This window comes from Bubalus kerabau, chromosome 1, assembly GCF_029407905.1.
Source record: "Bubalus kerabau isolate K-KA32 ecotype Philippines breed swamp buffalo chromosome 1, PCC_UOA_SB_1v2, whole genome shotgun sequence".
Classification (NCBI taxonomy): domain Eukaryota; kingdom Metazoa; phylum Chordata; class Mammalia; order Artiodactyla; family Bovidae; genus Bubalus; species Bubalus kerabau.
The window spans coordinates 258,432,395-258,453,356 of NC_073624.1; the positions used below are offsets into that span (position 1 = coordinate 258,432,395).

Sequence of the window (20,962 nt, forward strand, 5' to 3'; positions counted from 1 at the left end):
CCAGGTGGATAACAAAGAAGAATAAACATACATAACTTTCACAGCATGTAAAGAAGTTCATAATTGATGATAGATATAACTTGGTAGATAAAGTAATTTAGGACAATGTTTTGTGTTCCCTCTATGAGGGCAGGGGGTAAACATTTGAACCAACAACTAAGTCTCCCATGAAAAATATACCATCAAACCTTGCAAGAAAAACTTATGGGCTGAGAAAGAAGGTTTCTTATTCATGGTAATTTGTTTGTTGCACTAAATTAACTCCCTTCTAATAATCATGATCTTTTACTAACTTTGCATTGTTCCTTAACTGTTTCTTAGGCAAGCAGCAGAAAACTCTGAGAGAATAAACATTATTTCTATCATATTTAACAGATTTTCATGTTGGTGCTTAATAATTTTACAGTGACTTGTGCATCACAGATGTATTCTGAATTGGAAAACTGATTAGCGTGGCTACGAGTCTGCTGGCGACTGTTTTCATGTGTGCACATATGCGTGCACATGTGCACACACACAGACACACTTCACTAAAGCTCCTCTTAAGGAAAAAGATGATAAATAGCATTTTATTTTGCCTAAACTTAGAAAACCTAAGAACCACCTGAATGATATTTTAAGGAAATGGTTGATGATGAGGTTCTGAGGACCTAAAACAAACTGCTCCCTCTCAAATGTCAAAACCCAAAACATACAGGTGACTCCCTGATTAAAACACCTGTTCTGTAGGCGTGTTGCCATTGGGTCAATGAGGAAGAGAGATTTGTCAGAGAAAGCATGGTTAGGAGATGGAAAACCAAGGCTATCCCATGTCAGCAATCCCCATGGAAGAAATAATAATTGTAAGATGGAAGTGGCGGTAAATCATGTTGAAAATTGCAAAGAAAATTTGGAGAGTTTTCTGAGGATTTTTTCCCCATTGATTGCTAATGATGGAAGCCAGATTAAAAGTACCTAGGTGGGGGTCATGTCATAATTAGGAAGAAACATGAAAAGATGCCCTTAAGGAATTTATCATATATGTGAGAAGAAAAAAATACCACTGTAGGCTTAGAAGAACATAGCTGTATCAAATTGAAAACTGGCACCATGGTTTTAATATCTCATGAGATTTGCTTCTGTATATAATTCTGGTTAAAGAAATATTTTCTTTTCTGTGTGGGAGTGCTCCTCCTATTAATCAATATTCTCAGTGCCAAAGATTGCATGTGTGACTTATAATGTCATTTGAGCACCCACTGCTGCTTTTCTGAATTTGGTGATGCCTGTGGTTAAGCAGTCTCACATCTCGAGTAGAGTCACAGAGTCACAGTGGTCTTGGTGTTTCTGCCATACAGACTGGAGAGAGGCAAGTTCACCTCTGACCCCAGCTCTATCTCTTTGGTGTGGGTAGACTGTGGGCAGAATACTGCTATTTCTCATAAATTTCTTATAATCACAGCCATCTTTCACGTGCATCACTGAAGAAACCACAGAGACGTTCTGTTATTTCAGTACTGTGATTCTACTTGACAGAGACAAAAATTGCCCTAAACTGTCTGGCGGGTTCCTTTTGTTTTGTTTTGTATTCTGTGCTGTAGGTTCTGTAAATTCAAGGCAGACAGAAGCCAATAGTCTGATTTTCTTCCACTCTTTGGTCTCAGAAGATGTCCTCTACATTCACTAATGGTAGATCTGGATAAGACCTTAGATTTGAAGAGACGGCTGTGTTATAATTATTTAACTTCCAGAACAGATTTGAGTATCACCTTTGTTTTTACTATTTATTTTCTTTTGGTAGATATTCCTTTAAGGTGCCTAAAGTAATAGGGTGATGTTTGAACATTTCTCTCAAAACAGGATTTTCTTAAAAACTCCTCACAAGAATTTTCTCTTTATTCCTTTGTAAAGAGGCATGTTAAATTTTTTTTACAGCTATATAAAAATAACCAATGTTTTCAAAAAAGCTCTATGGAAACTTTTTCTATGATCTCTTTTCAAGAACATGTTCAAAATACACAGTAATATTCTTTATTTATTTAGTCTTGTTAAAGTTTCTTCGCATTCATGTCATCTCTTTTTTTCTCAGGGTTTCTAGAGAAAACACTTTTTAGAGTTAAATGCTGGTTATGGTTATCAAGGTGCTCCCCATCTATACTTTTCACTGAAATACAGACAGGAACTGACAGTTATACCTGGATGAAAATATTTTGCTACTAGTTGTTGACTCATCTCTTAGGTCTCCGACAATAAAATATTCTGCTTTTGTGTAGAAAATATACATATTTTCACATGCATAAATGTTACTCTTTGAATTTTTTCAGGACATTTCCTGAATCTTCCCTGGCTTTGTGAAGTGAGTTATGTGGCCCTGTCGATTATTGGCTTGCATGCAGGCAGAAACTGAGGAGTTCTGAACCTTCATTTTCATTGAAGTAATAAATTTTCTGGACATTCATTAACATGACATTAAGTTCACTTTTTCCTGTAGTTCATGTTCACTCATAGAGTAACCATTGTTTTTGATAAAAAGAAATTTTATGACATGGTATATTGGAAACATGGTCAGCAAAGAAGCATGTGTGCATGCTAAGTCACTTCAGTCATGTCTGACTCATTGCACCCCATGGACTGTAGTCTGTTAGGCTAATAAGTCCATGGGATTCTCTGGGCAAGAATACTGGAGTAGGTTGCCATTTCCTTATTTGCTTGCTCATAGGGTAGCCATTGTTTCTGGCGAAAAGAAATTGTATGACATGTTATATTGGAAACATGGTAAACAAAGAAGAGTCAATATTAAACCATTTTATGAGAAATGTTGGACTGCATGAAGCACAAGCTGAAATCAAGATTGCCAGGAGAAATATCAGATATGCAGATGACACCACCCTTATGGCAGAAAACAAAGAAGAACTAAAGAGCCTCTTAACGAAAGTGAAAGAGGAGAGTGAAAAAGTTGGCTTAAAAGTCAATATTCCGAAAACTAAGATCATGGCATCTTGTCCCATTACTTCATGGCAAATAGATGGGGAAACAGCGACAGACTTTAGTTTTTTGGGGGGCTCCAAAATCACTGCAGATGGTGACTTCAGCCATGAAATTAAAAGACACTTGCTCCTTGGAATAAAAGTTATGACCAACCTAGACAGCATATTAAGAAGCAGAGACATTACTTGGCCAACAAAGGTCCATCTAGTCAAAGCTATGGTTTTCCCAGTAGTCATGTATGGATGTGAGAGTTGGACTATAAAGAAAGCTGAGCACCAAAGAATTGATGCTTTTGAACCGTGGTGTTGGAGAAGACTCTTGAGAGTCCCTTGGACTGCAAGGAGATCCAACCAGTCCATCCTAAAGGAAATCAATCCTGAATATTCATTGGAAGGACTGATGTTGAAGCTGAAACTCCAATACTTTGGCCACCTGATGTGAAGAACTGGAAAAGACCCTGATGCTGGGAAACATTGAAGGCTGAAGGAGAAGGGGCTGACAGAGGATGAGATGGTTGGATGGCATCACTGACTCAATGGACATGAGTTTGAGTAAACTCCGGGAGTTGGTGATGGACAGGGAGGCCTTGTGTGCTGCAGTCCATGGGATTGAAGAGTTGGACACAACTGAGCGACTGAACTGAACTGACTAAATAGCATTTTTGCTTTCTGTGTTTTAGATCTTGCTATTTTGAAAGGCTTAACTTTTGGATTGGTCAGGGTCCTCATAGGAATTATAATTTGCCAGATGGTTCAAATACAGTGACAAGGAATTAGTTAAAGAGGTATGAGAGAGGTTCGAGATCAACCAAAGGCTGACGCAGACACTGGGACTAGCAACAGTAGAAACTTGCCACTCTTGGGAGCAGAAGGCAAGGGAACAGTGTTTCTAGAGCCCAATGACAGCTGAAACTGTGGAGAAGGGTCTGTCCCTGGGAGCCATGAGCGGGGGGATGCAAATGCTGCCATAGATGCAGCGATAAAGCAGATAGGGATTGAAAAAGAAATCAGGACCTCTTTATCTTCCCACAGTCTGATCTCCCTCCACTGCCTTCCATTGGTTGACTCCCAACCAGAACCCAACTAACAAGGAAGTCCGGTTGATAGGTAAAGATAGAAGGGAGGAGATAGACCTGGGAGGGCAAACAGAAAACTTCTAAGAGTAAAACTACTCTTCAATGAGAGTTTTATTGATTTATTTTATTCTGGATTAAGCCACGATGCCATAGATGAAAGAGTAGGTGTGCTATAATAAAAAAAAAAATCCTATTAGATGTAATTATATATATATAAAATATATATATAATTATAAACAAAACTTCTAAGGCTCAAGATTTTGCAGTTATTAATTGGATCTATTGGATTTCTAAAGAATTTAAACATATTTAAGTCAATGTTTTTAAAAGTATTATTTTGAATGCCAGAGCCCCTTTCTTTCAAACAATACCTTATAAAAAGTACTGTTTAAAAAGAAAAAGTACTTGTATTAACCAAGAAAATTGGAGATGTTTGGCTGAAATAACAGGGTGTAGTCCTCCAACTTTGACTTCCCTTTTTGAATTTCATACTATAAAAACCAGTACAGATCCCACTGGAACACCTGGGTTCCAGGGACCCATTTTGAGAGACTTGTTTTTTTTGTAAAGAAATTATAAATTGAATTCTGTATTCCTTTGTTAATTCAGCTTCTTTGAGTGGGTACAGGAATACCTATAGTAGATTAACTGTTTCTTTAGTTTGAAACTGTTTCTTCAGTTTTAGAAGTATTTGTTTTTGTTCAGTCACTCAGTCATGTCCCACTCTTTGCAACCCCATGGACAGCAGCACGCCAGGCTTTCCTGTCCTTCACTATCTCCCGGAACTTGCTCAAATTCATGTCCACTGAGTCAATGATGCCATCCAACCTTCTCCTTCTGTCTTCAATCTTTCCCAGCATCAAGGTCTTTTCTAATGAGTCAGCTCTTTGCATCAGGTGGCCAAAGTATTGGAGCATCAGCTTTCCCATCAGTCCTTCTAATGAATATCTGGGGTTGATTTCCTTTAAGATTGACTGATTTGATCTCCTTGCAGTTCAAGGGATTCTCAAGAGTCTTCTCCAGCACCACAGTTCAAAAGCATCAATTCTTCAGTATTCAGCCTTCTTTATGGTTCAATTCTCACGTCCATACATGAATACTGGAAAAACCATAGCTTTGACTAGATGGACCTATGTTGCCAAAGTAATGTCTCTGCCTTTTAAAACAGTCTAGTTTTGTCATAGCTTTTCTTCCAAGGAGCAAGTGTTGTTAATTATGGCTGCAGTCACCATTTGCAGTGATTTTGGAGTCCAAGAAAATAAAGTCTGTCACTGTTTCCATTGTTTCCCCACCTATTTGCCATGAAGTGATGGGACCTGATTCTATGATCTTAGTTTTTTGAATGTTGAGTTTTAAGTCAATTTTTTCTCTCTCCTCTTTTACCTTCATCAAGAGGCTCTTTAGTTTTTCTTCGCTTTCTGCCATACGGGAGGTGTCATGTGCATATCTGAGGTTATTGGTATTTCTCCCGGCAATCTTGGTTCCAGCTTGTGCTTCCTCCTGCCCAATATTTTGCATTATGTACTCTGCATATAATTTAAAAAGTTTTAGTGTTATACTTCAAGATGGAGCAGTCTTGTGTCTTTGTTGTTGTTTAGTCACTAAGTCATATCCAATTCTCTTTGTGACCCACAGACTATGGCCTGGCAGGCTTCTCTGCCCATGGGATTTCCCAGGCAAGAATACTGGAGTGGGTTGCCATTTCCTTCTCCAGGGGATCTTCCTAACCCAGGGATTGAACTCACATCTCCTGCATTGGTGGGCAGATTCTTTACCACTGAGCCACTAGGGAAGCTTCCTTGTTCTTCTGCTTTTTCTTTAAATATGGGATGTGTCATTGAGAATTTTAAAACTGGAGGTTTATCTTTGTAAGAATATGGCAGATAGGTGGTTAGTCCCTAGTGGGAAATATGAAGGATGTTGGTAATTCTTGATTAGTATTTTCTCATCTCAAAATAAATTTGATCAATCACCTGCTCAGTTTATTCCTCCATCAAACTAATAATTAATGAGCATCTACTCTGTCCCAAATACTGCACTAAGCCTTTGCAATATAGAGAGGACGAGAATGACAAATGGTCAGCTCTCGTTGGTGTTACAGTTTAGCAGGAGGCACTGACGTATGTTCAGCAAATATATACCTAAAGTCATTTAATTCTATTTATAATGTGTTGTTAAAAAGTTCAGTAGGTATAGAATACTTAAAATTTTATACTTGTAATATGTATATAAATACATATATATATGCATGTATACATGCATAGATAAGTAGATAATACGAGGTGTTTAATTCATAAAATTGCAATGCATAATTATATGTACTGTGGAGAATGCTCAAAAAAAAATTTATCACTCCAGTGGACCCAGAGTCTGCTGGTCCAGAATAAGTTCCAAGGTTCTCAATATAGCAACCAAGGCCTTTGTCATATGTCTCCAATCCATTTTCTTCTATTACTTCCCCGCCTAGTCACCCTGAATTGGTCTCCTGTATGCTGCTCACGTGCCTGTTGCATTCTGCCCCATGCCCAGATAGTCTTGTTCTTTTTGTTTTCTCTGCCTGAGACATCCTCTCTTATTTCTGCCTGCCAAATGATTCTCTGTTTGAATTCTTTCCTAATTTTAATTCTTACCAATTTATATAACACTGTGAACTTTTTACTGATTGTTCAGTGAAAAGTGATTCCTGCTTCTTCTGAAGTCCTGTAACATTTAATCATGTTTGGAATTTATCTCCTGCATTATATTGAAATTATCTGATTTTATGTTTTATACACTCTCAGTAAGTGTATGTAGTAAGTACCTATTGTGTGCCAACAATGAGCAAATATATCTCGGCTTTAATGGGACTTGCTTTTTATTTCTTTGGTGAAATTTAGCTCCTGAAGAGTACAATTATATTTATGTATCTTTGCAATTGTATCCACTTTACAACAAACAAGATGCCTCAACTTTGACAGTTGATAGAGAAACTGGTGAATGTATGAAGTGATTTCATATAGCCATTAAATTAAAAACTGCCATATTGTTCATCTTTCTAAGTAGCTATCCTTCTTGCTAATTTTTTCTTTATGTAACACGTCTGTATTAAAACAGTTGAAGAATTTACCTTCTGAAATTTATGCTGAATTAATCTATATATATATATGTATATCTGTATGTATCAGAAGGAGAATTATGAGAATAAATGAAAATACTCAGAAATACTTATATCTAAAAGGTATTGTCATTGGAATTACTTTTAGTTTGATTCATATAATAAATAATGCAAAAATTTTTGAAAGCCTTCAGTATTTCAGCAATCTCAGTTCTCTACTTTATAATATATACACTGAGACTCAGTGATTCCTTCATCAAGGCTGATTCCCATCAGTGCCCAACAGAAAGAACAGAAGAATAGAAAGGAGAAGTAGACACATCAAATTTTGCTTAGGTCTGCTGGCAAATTTCCATGATGTCAGCCCAGTTTTCTTTTTGTTCCAAAGTTAGAGGGTCATGGGCTTCCTTCTGTCTGTCCATGTCATTTCTCAATCATTAATCTGAGAGTCTTCCAAATACAGAGTGTCTGATTACCTGTACAAGGGTTCCAGTTGTAAAGCACATTTCTGAAGACAGAAATGGTTTTATATGTGTGTATTTTTTTTGTAGTTGATTGGTGGTTCTGAGTTGCAGTCTGACTGACCTCCTGAAAACAGTACTGAGAAGCTTGTCTATAAATAAGTAGTTTTGTTTACAGGAACTTACTGGGGAACTGGACTTGTACCACCTGCCATTTGGGCAATGTTGAGAAGTAAGAGGAAGGGGTTTCAGTCCTCTAAGATAATTTAAATCAACCAATCCACCTCCCTGTAAGCTAGTTTCTTTTTCTTGCTTTTAACTGGATATAGACACCCTTTCTATCATTAATGCCCTTTATAGCTATTTGATAGCATTAAAAAAGTTTTTTTTTCCTAATTATACCTGGTCATCTCATCTATAAGCTTTCTAAGAATGCATTTCCTTTGCCTAATGTGTCAACTAAAAGAGGATTAGGTAGGATGAGAAGAACTATATGAAAATAAACTGCCTGGAAATATGCAAATAAATATCTTCAAAGTTTTATACTTATCCCCAAATTCTTAATTTAAGCCAGTTAAGAGATTTCAATTCTGTGGGCTAGTGGCAAACTGGAGTCCATATGGAGTTTCTCAATTAGTCCTCTGAGTAGGTGGGATATAAATATCACGGCAGCGTTTCTGTTGTGTCCCTTCCGTGGTCGGAGATGCTGTCTTTTCTGTCTCGTTGGTCCTATGCATGGTGTGTCATGACAAATATCATTGGTGAGTTTTGTTTCATGAGGTGACAATTCGCAAGTGACTGAAGCCAGATACTTGTTTCCCAAGGTGTTTTGTAAACCTAAATGCTATTAGATGAGGGAGGCCACTCTGTTACTAAATTAAAGCTCACTGAAAGCTTACTATTTATTAAGGCAAATAAGGAACGAGTAGACAAAATTTTCCATACATTCTTAAAACGTGAAGTAACGTGAGATGAAAGGAAGAAAGTCTGGGGGGAGAAAAAAAGAAGCATTTCATTCTCTCCAATTTTTTACCCGTCTAGCCCACACTTTCCAGTGTCATAGCCCACACTGACTCCGATGGTTGGGAACATCTGTAAGATGAAGAACTAGAACTGTATTCTGAGTCACATGTTCTATTTTTCTTTTAAAATCCTATTTGGAGCTTGGTTACTATTAGGCTTGTCCTGATTTTCCTGAGTTAACTGTGAATTAGTCTTGATCATTTGCAAAATTAATGTTAGTAGTCAGAGACAGGTTTTCATGGATGTCTAGGATTTGATAGCTTGGAGAAAGGGTTAAATAACTTTAACCAATAGAGTGTTTTTCTTTAATTAGGAAAAGATGGCATTTCTTTTATTGTAAAGTAATTGGCCTCCAATTAAAATAAATAAATAATTTTTTTTTTTAAGTGGAAGAGAACTGTTCCAAAGCTTTCAGAGGAAGCCATCACTGAAAACAACAGAAGAACTGAAGCAGAGACCTATACTCTGCCCTTAGCCTGCTCTACTGCCAGCTCTGTTTTCATTAGCAATTATAAGGAAGTAGATCCGGAAATAGAGATGCATGATAGCGAGACATCAGTACAGTAACCAGTCCTTTCAGGCATCACCACAAAAACATACACTCAGGATTTCACAACCCTCTCACATTGGCAATGTCACAATGCTGCCTCGGGCAAGGTTTTCATCTCCTTTTTGGGTAATGTAGGGTTCCTTTTCTTTCCCCTCACACCAGCTCCTATAAATCACGCTTCTTGAAGGGCAAACTAAAGTTTGTTGGTTTCAAAATCGTACTTCTCCTGACGAGGGAGATCCTGTTCATGCCATTAGAAAGTGAGCTTAACGTGACTGGTGAGTTTCAGAGAGTAACTGGGTGCATCGTTCCCAAGCAAATGCCTTCAGACATGGAAAACCTTTAAAGCCAATCTAAGATGTGTTATTGATGACACAATTTACATCATTCTTGTGTATTTATAAATATATATATATATATAAAATATATATATATATATATAAAACCCTGTAGTTTTTGCTTTTTAAAAAGTATCTTAAGTCTCTGGTGTTATCACTGAATTCACCAAATCCCATCACATCTCTTCTTGTCAATATATTCTTCTTACCCTTATCAGTATAAAACCCTCTTGAGATACTCCTCCCCCCAGACCAAGCTTAACAAATACTAAGTGAAATGGAGAATTAATACATTCAGCAGTTTGAAGTAAAAAAAGAAAAAAATTTTAAAATACCTGACTTTCACCTTGGATATTCAGTGGGTTTTATTTTTATATTTAAATTAAGTGAGCACTGGCTTGAGGACAGCCCTAGTGAAGTGAAAGGGAAAAAAAAAAAAAAAAAAAAAAAGTGGTCATTCTTTATTTCTGGCTACTAGTAGAATTTTACAGGAAATCAGCACTAAGCAAGCTGTTTCTGAAATTAAAGACATTGCCATATATACAAAGGGCTTCCCCAGTGTCTCAGCTGGTAGAGAATCCAGCTGAGTTCCTGTTCAGTTCCTGGATCGGGAAGATGCTAGAGAAGCAAATGGCAACCCACTCCAGTACTCTTGGCCTAGAAAATCCCAGGGACAGAGGAGCCTGGTGGGCTACAGTCCATGGGGTTGCAAAGAGCTGGACACAACTTAGCACGCACACAAGCATATGTACAAATGGCCAGGGTTTGGAGCAGTGGGACCCAATTTTGCAGCTCTGTGAAGTGGTAGAGTTTAACAAGTCATCATGAAAGGAAAAAAAGAAGCTAGGGTTTCATATGATCAATTCATGCAGCAGGGCTTGAATGGTGCGTCTGGAAAGTCACTGTCATAGCAGCTCTGTGGTACTAATTTCATTCATTTTAGAGCAATTCATCAATTCATGAGGAGGAAAGAAAGTCTATAAAAAGTTAAAGAGTTTCACCTCTCATTCTTACTGGAGAACAGGTTGCATGGTCCTCAGGAGAAATCTACTCATTGTCTTATTGTTTTTTTTCATTCTATTATGTATTGGTGATAATATCATCATAAAACTCATTTTAAAATGTAAAGCATCATGGCATCATTACATATGTAGTACTAGAGATATGTTTTCAAAATACCTATTTAAAAGAACTGCAATTCTCATAATATGCTAGAAAAATAATGACAAGCTACAAACATATCTAGAACATGTCACAGTATGAAAAATTTCAATCTGATGAAAATTGTCTTTGTCCTGCATCATTACATTCTGCAAGACAATTAGTACAAATATTGCTTAATTTTATTATACTTTCTAAGCAAATAGACCCTTAATTCCTAAATGAAAGTTAGAAACTAAGTTCAAGCCTAGAGTTAACTTCCAGAGCAAGTTACAGCTATTCTAACTTTTGGATTTTTTTCAACTAAGATATAGCAGTCCTGAATATTCATTGGGAGGACTGATGCTGAGCTGAAACTCCAATACTTTGGCCACCTGATGTGAAGAACTGACTCATTTGAAAAGACCCTGATGCTGGGAAAGATTGAAGGTGGGAGGAGAAGGGGACGACAGAGGATGAGATGGTTGGATGGCATCACCGACTCAATGGACATGAGTTTCAGTGAACTCTGGGAGTTGGCTTCCTTAGACAGGGAAGCCTGGTGTGCTGCAGCCCATGAGACTGCAAAGAGTTGGACACGACTGAGATACTGAACTGAACTGAATGTTGATTTATCTGAGATGAAACAAACCATATAATAGTAAGATAGAAAATACAGATAGTTTTAGGTAGGTTCCATCATGTTTGAGAGGGACTCATTCCTTAAGAGTTAGTTCAAAGAGTTTTCTTTGCTCTGGAACATTTTCCAGGAATGTTACTAGTCCATATTGAGAGGAGATAGGCTTGATTCCCACATAGAGTCACAAACCTCAGAGAAGCTGAGAATTATATGAAATATATGTGTAATCTTTGAATAGTGGTAACCATGCCAGGAAATAGGAAGTGTATTTAACTTACTGTAAGGTCCCTCTCTGCCTGTTTTACCAAAAAAACATCAAGTTTGTCTTGGATATTGAATAAGTTGGGGGAAAACATCATTCATTCATTGACTCATTCTTTCATTGGATGAGCAAATATTTAATGAGCCAAAGTATCGGACATGACTGAAGTGATTTAGCATAGCATAGCATAGCATAGTACTTCAGATGCTGATATCTAATTTACTGAATAGATTATCAACAAAATTTCTTGAAACATTATTTGGCAATAGATGAACTTCAGATGAATCTGTCATCTCAATTATCGTAAGAATGAGTTGTCTTGGTATATTTGGATTCACAGTATCGTTCGCATTTCTTAATGCTGTACTTTGTGGAATCTCCAAATATGATGCACTGTGCCTACTGACTTGTCCTGTTCTGCATTTTGTGCCTGCAATTGAAGATACGTGAAGTACGATGTTTGTTGTGTGTTGAAAGTTGTGTGTGTGTATGTGTGTGTGTTAACCACAGATAATGTTTTAGATTGCTCTTGAGGAATCATATGAGAGTAATATCTAGCAAAGAACCTGGTGCCCAGAAATGTTCCCTAAACTATTTTTATCAATGACCAGATGAACCGTTCTACTTTGTATGTCTTTCTATATGAGAATGTGTTGGTCATGATCATTATAAATCCCACAAATAACACTTCTCCACTTTCACCCACAACTTACTCCTTTTTCTGTATTTCTCATTTTAGTAACTGGCATCGTTAACATCATTGCAGGCAGCAAAGCAGAATGTTTCACAGAGTCCCATATTCTAGACTTTTGTAGTCTGGTGGCAGGAGATGAGACCAGAAAGAGATGGCAGGAGATGGGATGAGCCATGTGGACAGACAGTGTATGTTACTTAGAGTGTTGGGTTCGGTGAAGGCATTGGTGTCAATGGAAGGTTAATCAGTCTGTGGCTGAGTGTGTCCTCATGAGTGCTGCCAGCTGAGCCCCATTCTGCCATATGTTTTTTTTTAAGGTTTATACACTTTTAAATATAAACCTTAAAAAAAAAAAACCATATGGACATCACCAAATGGTCAATACCGAAATCAGATTGATTATATTCTTTGCAGCCAAAGATGGAGAAGCTCTATGCTGTCAGCAAAAACAAAACCTGGAACTGACTGTGGCTCAGATCATCAGCTCCTTATTGCAAAATTCAGGCTTAAATTGAAGAAAGTAGGGAAAACCACTGGGCCATACAGGTATGACCTAAATCAAATCCCTTATGATTGTACAGTGGAGGTGGGAATAGATTCAAGGGATTATATCTGGTAGACAGAGTGCCTGAAGAACTATGGAATGAGGTTTGTAACATTGGGACAAAAACCATCCCAAAGAAAAAGAAATGCAGGAAGGCAAAGTGGTTGTCTGATGAGGTCTCACAAATAGCTGAGGAAAGAAGAGAAGTGAAAAGCAAGGGAGAAAGGGAAAGATATATCCAACTGAATGCAGAGTTTCAAAGAATAGCAAGGAGAGAAAAGAAGTCCTTCTTCAACGAACAGTGCAAAGAAGTAGAGGAAAACAAGAGTGGGAAAGACTAGAGATCTCTTCAAGAAAAGTGGAGATAAAAGGGAATGTTTCATGCAAGGATGGACACAATAACAGAGGCAGGAGAGACTAAGAGGACATGGCAAGAATACACAGAAGAACTATACAAAAAAGGTCTTAATGACCTGGATAACTGAGATGATGTGGTCAGTCACCTAGAGCTGGACATCCTGGCATATAAAGTCAGGTGGCCCTTAGAAAGCATTACTACGAACAAAGCTAGTGAAGGTGATGGAACTTCAGCTGAGCTATTCAGAATCCTAAAAGATGATGCTGTTAAAGTGCTGCACTCAATATGTCAGCAAATTTGAAAAACTCAGCAGTGGCCACAGGATTGGAAAATGTCAGTTTTCATTACAATCCCAAAGAAATTCAGTGCCAAAGAATGTTCAAACTATTGGACTATTGCACTCATTTTTCATGCTAGCAAGGTTATGCTCAAAATCCTTCAAGCTAGGCTTCAGCAGTATATGAACTGAGAATTTACAGATGTGTAAGCTGATTTAGAAAATGTAGAGGAACCAGAGATCAAATTGCCAATATTCATTAGGTCATGGAGAAAGAAAGAGAATTCCAGAAAAACACCTACTTCTGCTTCATTGACTACACTAAAGCCTTTGACTGTGTGGATCACAACAAACTATGGAAAATTCTTAAAGAGATGAGAATACCAGACCACCTTACTTGCCTCCTACAAAACCTGTACGCAGGTCAGGAGGTGGCAGAACCAGAAACAGAACAACTGATTTGTTCAAAATTGGGAAAGGAATACAACAAAGCTGTATTTTGTCATCCTGCTTATTTAACATATATGCAGAGTACATTACACAAAATGTCGGGCTGGATGAATCACACACTGGAATCAAGATTGCCAGGAGAAATATCAACAGCCTCAAATATTTAGATACTACCACTCTAATGGCAGAAAGAGAAGAGGAACTGAAGAGCTTCTTGATGAGGGTGAAAAACAAGAGTGAGAAAGCTGGCTTAAAACTCAGCATTAAAAAAATAAGATCATGGCAACCAGTCCCATCACTTCATGGCAAATAGAAAGGGAAAATGTAGAAGCAGTGACAGATTTTATTTTCTTGGGCTCCAAAATCACTGATGACTGTGACAGCAGCCATGAAATTAAAAGATACTTTCTCCTTTGAAGGAAAGCTACGACAAACCTAGACAGCATATTCAAAAGCAGAGACATCACTTTGCCATCAAAAGGTCTCTATGTGTAGTCGAAGCTATGGTTTTTCCAGTAGTCCTATATGGATGTGAGAGTTGGACCAGAAAGAAGGCTGAGCACAGAAGAATTAATGCTTTTACATTGTGGTGTTGGAGAAGACTCTTGAGAGTCCCTTGGACAGGAAGGAGATCAAACCAGTCAATCCTAAAGGAAATGAACCCTGAATATTCATTGGAAGGACTGATGCTGAAGCTGAAGCTCCAGTACTTTGGCTGCTTTATGTGAAGAACCAACTCATTGGAAAAGACCCTGATGCTGGGAAGGATTGAAGGTGGGAGGAGAAGGGAACGACAGAGGATGAGATGGTTGGATGGCATCACTGACTCAACAGACATGAGTTTGAGCAAACTTTGGAAGATAATGAAGGACAGGGAAGCCTGGCATACTGCAACCCATGCTCTCACAAAGAGTCAGACATGATTTAATGACTAAACAACAACATACTTTTTAATAAAATTTTTATATAAGAAAAACTTCTATAATGAGTTCTTGAGTGAGACTGTTCCTGTTATCTCATTTTAGTTAAAGCTTCAAGGCTGATAAATGATAAATAACACTGTAGTCTAAAGAATAAAACAAGTAGTCAGTGCTCCCTCTGCTGCTGCTGCTGGTTTTTAGTTGCTCAGTCCGGTCTGACTCTTTGCAATCCCAGGGACTGTAGCCTGCCAGGCTCCTCTGTCCATGGAATTTTCCAGGCACGAATACTGCAGTGGGTTACCATTTTCTTCTCCAGGGGATCTTCCCAACCCAGGGACGGAACCTGTGTCTCCTACTTGGCAGGGGGACTATTTACAATTGAGCCACCTGGGAAGTCCAAGACTCCCTCAGAAATAGTCAGATTTGTCTTTCATATTCACCTCCATGACTCCAACCAAGCTTTATAATGATAAGACTAAAAATTCAAGCAAAGAGGTTGAAATAGTAGAGTTTGTGAGAAAGCAGATGACTACAGCCAGGGGAAAACTGCATACCGTCTCCTCAGCCACGTGAAAGAGGCCCCAAAGAAATCACTCTTAGAGGTTGGGGTGGGGGTGTTGCTTTTTACAGAGACTGACATTTTATTTATTGGTTGGATATTTGTGTATGCAGTTGACTCTCTGATCTGCCCCTTGATACTGCCTGAACAGATAAAGAGGCAATTGGAGAGATGAGAAGGAAAGGGAGGGGGGTAGTCTCACATCCTATACCATTGCTGTTAGGCAAGACTCTGAAGGATTTTTGTGAGCCACATAGATGTCACAACAGGTGATCAGACCTGAGCTATCTAAAAGTACCCCAGCCAGGAGGCTGGCTTGACATTTGTGCAAAAGAAGCTGTAGTAGGGACCTCAGCGCTCGGGAACTAGAGGAGAGGTGATTTAAAGAAGTCTTCTGAGGTCATGTAGAGAGCATTACCTGTGTCAGGTAAGTCTGCCCCAAGAACCCATGTTATATGCTTATCCCAGAGAGCTAATCTACAGCCAAGAGGAAACCAGTGGTATGAAGTGCTTCTTTCTTGCAAGCCTCCTCTTCTGTGCTAACACTGGAGGGGATGGGGGGGTAGCACCAAGTGAGGGGGAAGAGGACAGTGGAAGAATAGACTAGCCCCGCTACTTCTTCCTGTGCGTCCTTGAGGTATATACTGCCAGGATAGGGGGATCTAGGTTTGTAGGATCTTATATAATTCAGGGAACCATCTTTACTGAGTCTGAATACATATTTACAGTTTTGTATGAGGCCCCTGAAAGTTCAGAGCCCTGACCTTCGTTATCTTTGCCGGAAATCCAGTGCTTAAGGGGTCGAAGAAAAGAACCATGAATTGCATATGACATTGATGTCTTTATTTAGTAGAGGCAGACTTTTAAAAGTCCCAAATCAATCTATCTATCTATCTGTCTATCTATCACCATAATGGGGGTGTTCCTATAATTGCAAGTAATGGAAATCTAGGTTATGCCCAAGATGTTATCAAAGAGCACAGAAAGTAGGTCTGTCGTGGTATATTAAAAGGCAGCGGTTAGAGAACAATAAAGTCACTTCCGGATTGTACTCCCAGAATATGTAATAGCCTCAGCTCTAATTCCTTGTAAAACAGTCAGGAAAAAATTAGTACTTTATAATTACCTAAGCTAAACCCATTAATTAGATGTTATTAATTATAGATAAATGATTAATGATAAAATGAGTACAATAACTTCAGAGTTCCTAGATGTGGACAAAAATCCCAGAGGAACAAGGTCTAGAAGGCAGATTGTTTGTTAAGACAGAGGTCTAGGTCCATTTTATTTTTGATCTCACAGAGGACATAGGGACCATTCCTTTGCCTAAATCATTTTGCATCCTTGTCTTAACAGTTTCAATTGTGAACAGGAATTTTTTTTTTCCAGAAGGCATTCTCTACTCTTATAATCAAATAATAAGTGACTGTGACCACCCTATTAATTCAGCCCATGCCCCAAAGCAGAATATCTTCTTTAGGCACATGATATCTAATCAACTTTACCCCATACTTCTGTGTCCACCTAGTCCCCTGTATATAAATGGGAACATGAGAACTCCAGAAACAACTGTCCAGGAAGCAGCCTTTCATTTTTATGAGGATTTCTGACAGCAAATACAGGAAACATTAGAAGTCTGGCTAAAGGTTATCAAAAATACTCAGATAAATAATATTTAGAAAGTTCATCCATGAGTTTATACTATAAGGTAACCTGTATTGTCTTAAGACTTCATTGAACACAGTGGATAAGATAGCTTCTCAAATTTTTGGACAAAAGAATTCTCAAAAAAGTGTCTTTGTTGTTGTTGTTTGTTTCTCTGCCTAGGCAATAAACAACTTAAAGATAAAACTTTTCTTCATATTTCTGGTGAGCCTCAGATCTGGCTTGGAACACAACAAGTACCCAAGAATATTTGTGAACCAGTCATCTGAATCATCAAACCTATTACCAGTGTGATGAGTTGGGAAATGTAACATTAATAATTAGGATGACGACAAGAGGGATGAGAGACTCGGATGTAGCTTTACTTCTGAATGTCCATTTTGGTAGTTGCCAAAAATTGAAGTTCACTCAACTAGACAACCTTGTATGTAACAGGATTGATGAAGCCTAGGTTTCTAAAGTAGAAATTAACCCATCCTGGGTTAAATGAGTTTGTGACCAGAATCTAAAATATAATTAGAGTCCAAGTCTGTGGGATACCAGATCACTACCATGGGTGTTGCACTGAACTGGAATCAGAGTACAGACTGAATGGCACGGCTGTCAATCACTCAGAAGTGGCAGCTGTAAGTGACCGTAGGGGTCTGCTCTATTGAGAGTTTTAGAAAGAGCAAGAGCAGCACAAGAAAACACACACACTCGCTGACCTTAGCTTGGAAAGCCATGAGCTTTGTCAGTCTTGTCTATAAGACTTTTCCCCCCAGTCTCAGTGAGGGACTGCATTAAGGTGCTCTTTTTATCAGGGGAACACTCACACCACAGGAAGTAACACTCTCAAAGTAGAACACATGTAAGTAACAATAGTAGTGCCTTCAACTTGAAAGCTCAAAGTTACCCAAGTGCTAGCACTTTCATCTGGAACAAAAAGACCTGGAGGATATTTTTAGTAATAGTCCTGATCATGGAAAATGCATCTGCTCTGGTGATTTCAAGTTGCGAGTCTACTTTGGTGACTAAGCTGGGGTGGGAGTAGGGTTTGAGAGGTCTTTTAACAGCCTTACACATGCTAAACTGCCTGCAGCCTCTAATAAATGGATGCTTAATATTAGGACCATCTCGTTTTACATCACTATTTCTCCCTGGGATGTTCCTTGTACTCTTCAAGGCTTAAAAACATTTTAAGAATTCATAGTCCTTAACTCAGGTTGAAAATCTAATCAGATGACAGATTCTCTAAGTTCCTCCTCAACAGTGAATCACAGATCCTCTCTTGTCACATTCCTCCTGTTGCCTTTCTAGACCCTGAGGGCTCATCATGTTACCCTAGTTTAACACATGTGTATGTGCTTCTGATTAGGCTTTGCTGTCTGTCTGTCTAGTCTTTCTTCTAGTTTATCCATCTTGCAAATCACTGCTGGACATACTCGCCAAAAAGGTAACTCCAATGACACTCCTCGAGATTTTTTTTTTAAGATAAGAGATGAAATCCAGAGTAACTCTTCATTTTGATGTTTAAATCCACTTTTCTCATCTTATAGTGCTTCAAAGGCTCTATACCTCTGTTCAGTTTGTCTCTCTACTGTTTTTCCTATTGAAACCATGTTTGACATCAGTTTTTGACTTTTGGATTGCTTATTTCTAATGTACAAGCCTTGGCCCATTTTTCTACTTTCTAGGACCTCTTTCCAAGCCTATTTTGAGCTACCCATCCATCACTCAAAGCCCCTCTCAGATGCATTCTCTCCCTGAAACATTCTGATGTTTGAATTCATTTGAATTCTTTAAATATATTGTTGACATTTTTGATTGTTGTATTGTTGACAGTATCCACTGTTAATTATCAACAACTCCTTTTATAAGAGGTATTCTTATACTTCTCTTATTCTTCCCTCAAAGCTGTAAATTTCTGGGACTAAAGGTCTGGGACTCTGTCTTATTCAGCCCACAGTGCCTGAAGTGGTACCCTGGTTAGGAGTCAATCTGTATGACTACAGTTTATGTAACTGCATGTTTCATTACATATATATTTAAACATATTTGAATTAAATAGGTAAAATAATTAGAGTCACATCAAAGAGAAAATGGGCCACACCTTACTTTATGGTTACTTAATTCTTCAGTTGGCTTCCTTTTCTTTTCCTATTGAAAACAGCCCCTAAACTACTATGTAAGTGGCAGGTTTTTTGTTTTTTGTTTTTTGCTTTTTTTAATGGAAAGGTTACAAAGCTTGAACACATGATTCAGAAGCCGAAAAGGATAATTAAGTCACTCTTGCAATGACATGTTTTAAATGGAGTGCTTTTCTATCAGTTATATCTACCTGGAGAAGAATATTAAGGATTTTTTTCCCCACCTACGACTTTGTCACATAATAAATTGTATCGGAAACTTTTGTGTGCTCCTTCTTTAAAATAGCTTACCCAACTTCAACATTGCCTTAGATGGCATGCTGATCACTTAAGAACATCACTTACAAATTATTTGCCAAGTTATTTTTACAGACCAGAGTTTCTACTGAGGGAAATGATTTTAAATGTTTGGCTGACTTGGGCCTCCAACAAATAGTGCTTGTCAATAAATATTAAAGAATCATATGAATATGGAGCTGGAAGTCTGAATTATACCTCTGCCATGGGATTTATTATCCTCCTCTCACCATACCTGGGGTATGGAGGCTAAAAGGTCTGTTGCAAATCCTGTTTTATTCATTGAGAAACATCCACTGAGAACTATTCTTGAAACTTCTGCAACTGTTGAGGACTTATATAATAAAGCAGATTTTTACCCTGTGTCATCTTATCAGAAAAGAAAAACGCTGATGAGACTAGTGCTGCTTTCAAAAATGCCATCTTCCTTTTGAGTTCTGGATATAAAATGTAGGATCTGAGATACGAAGTGAGGGAATTTGGAATGTGAGACTTTGTTTTGTTTTCATTGAACACTTCAGGAACAAAAGATTAAATAATTAACCTAAAAAAAGCCACATTCAAAGGGCTGGATTTTGTCCAGGGTAGCTTGGGCTGTGGAAGAGCTGACGGACATTTCTCAGCTCTCTTTTGGCTGTGTTTCAGAGGCCTAACCACAAGTGGTCAGGGGTTCAGAAGTGGATGGATTGTCTTCTTGCTTTTATCATCAGCGTGTACTGTGACCTCAGTAGTCATTTACCCAGCACTGTTTCTGTTCGTGTTTAATGATCCTGGAATGTGAGAGTGCAGTGATTAGGGGCCTGGACTCGGAGCCAGGCTGCCTGGCTTGAATCACTGCTCTGCCACCTACTAGTCCTCTAGCCTGCGGCAAGTCGTTCGACCTCTCTGAATCGGTTTCCTCACCTCTTTGACCACTGCTGCAGCCGCCAAGTTGCTTCAGTCGTGTCCGACTCTGTGAGACCCCATAGACGGCAGCCCACCAGGCTCCCCCGTCTCTGGGATTCTTCAGGCAAGAACACTGGAGTGGGTTGCCATTTCCTTCTCCAATGTATGAAAGTGAAAAGTGAAAGTGAGGTTGCTCAGTTGTGTCCGACTCTTCGCGACCCCATGGACTGTAGCCTACCAGGCTCCTCCGTCCATGGGATTTCCCAGGCAAGAGTACTGGAGTGGGTTGCCATTGTCTTCTCCAGGAGTGGGTTGCTAGGCCTGGGTAAAACATCAGTGCAGCTTAGAACTCCTCTCACTTGGGTCCTTGCCCATGAGTCTTTTCTGATTGTGCTAAGCCCCAGACTCCTGAACTGAAGAATTCAGTTTGGTCTTCTGAAGGAGTGTGAACGCCATGACTTCTGAATGCCTGAATAAGTTAGAACAGAGAGACAACCTGGGCTCCTATGATTTTTCTCAAGAATGGGGGTAGGGGTTATCCAGGCTTCATTTTGAGCCTCTGTTTCTACTGCTAATGGACGTGAAACCCCGGGGGGATTTCCAGCTCTGATTCACCCTAACCTGAGCTCACTGG

At 38.7% G+C, this 20,962-nt stretch overlaps 1 long non-coding RNA gene across 8 annotated transcripts in view; it reads left to right on the forward strand.

Moving 5' to 3' along the window:
* Positions 1 to 20,962, forward strand: part of LOC129639084 (uncharacterized) — a 436,428-nt gene that overhangs the window by 412,842 nt on the left and 2,624 nt on the right. For 2 of the 8 annotated variants that reach the window (XR_008708216.1, XR_008708218.1), the window contains exon 6: positions 10,978 to 11,893. The exons of 3 other annotated variants lie outside the window; for them this stretch is intronic. This is a non-coding gene — a long non-coding RNA (uncharacterized LOC129639084). Of the gene's footprint in view, positions 1 to 10,977; positions 11,896 to 20,962 lie in introns of those variants that run through there. 3 more of the 8 variants (XR_008708186.1, XR_008708191.1, XR_008708221.1) reach the window with 3 other exon arrangements.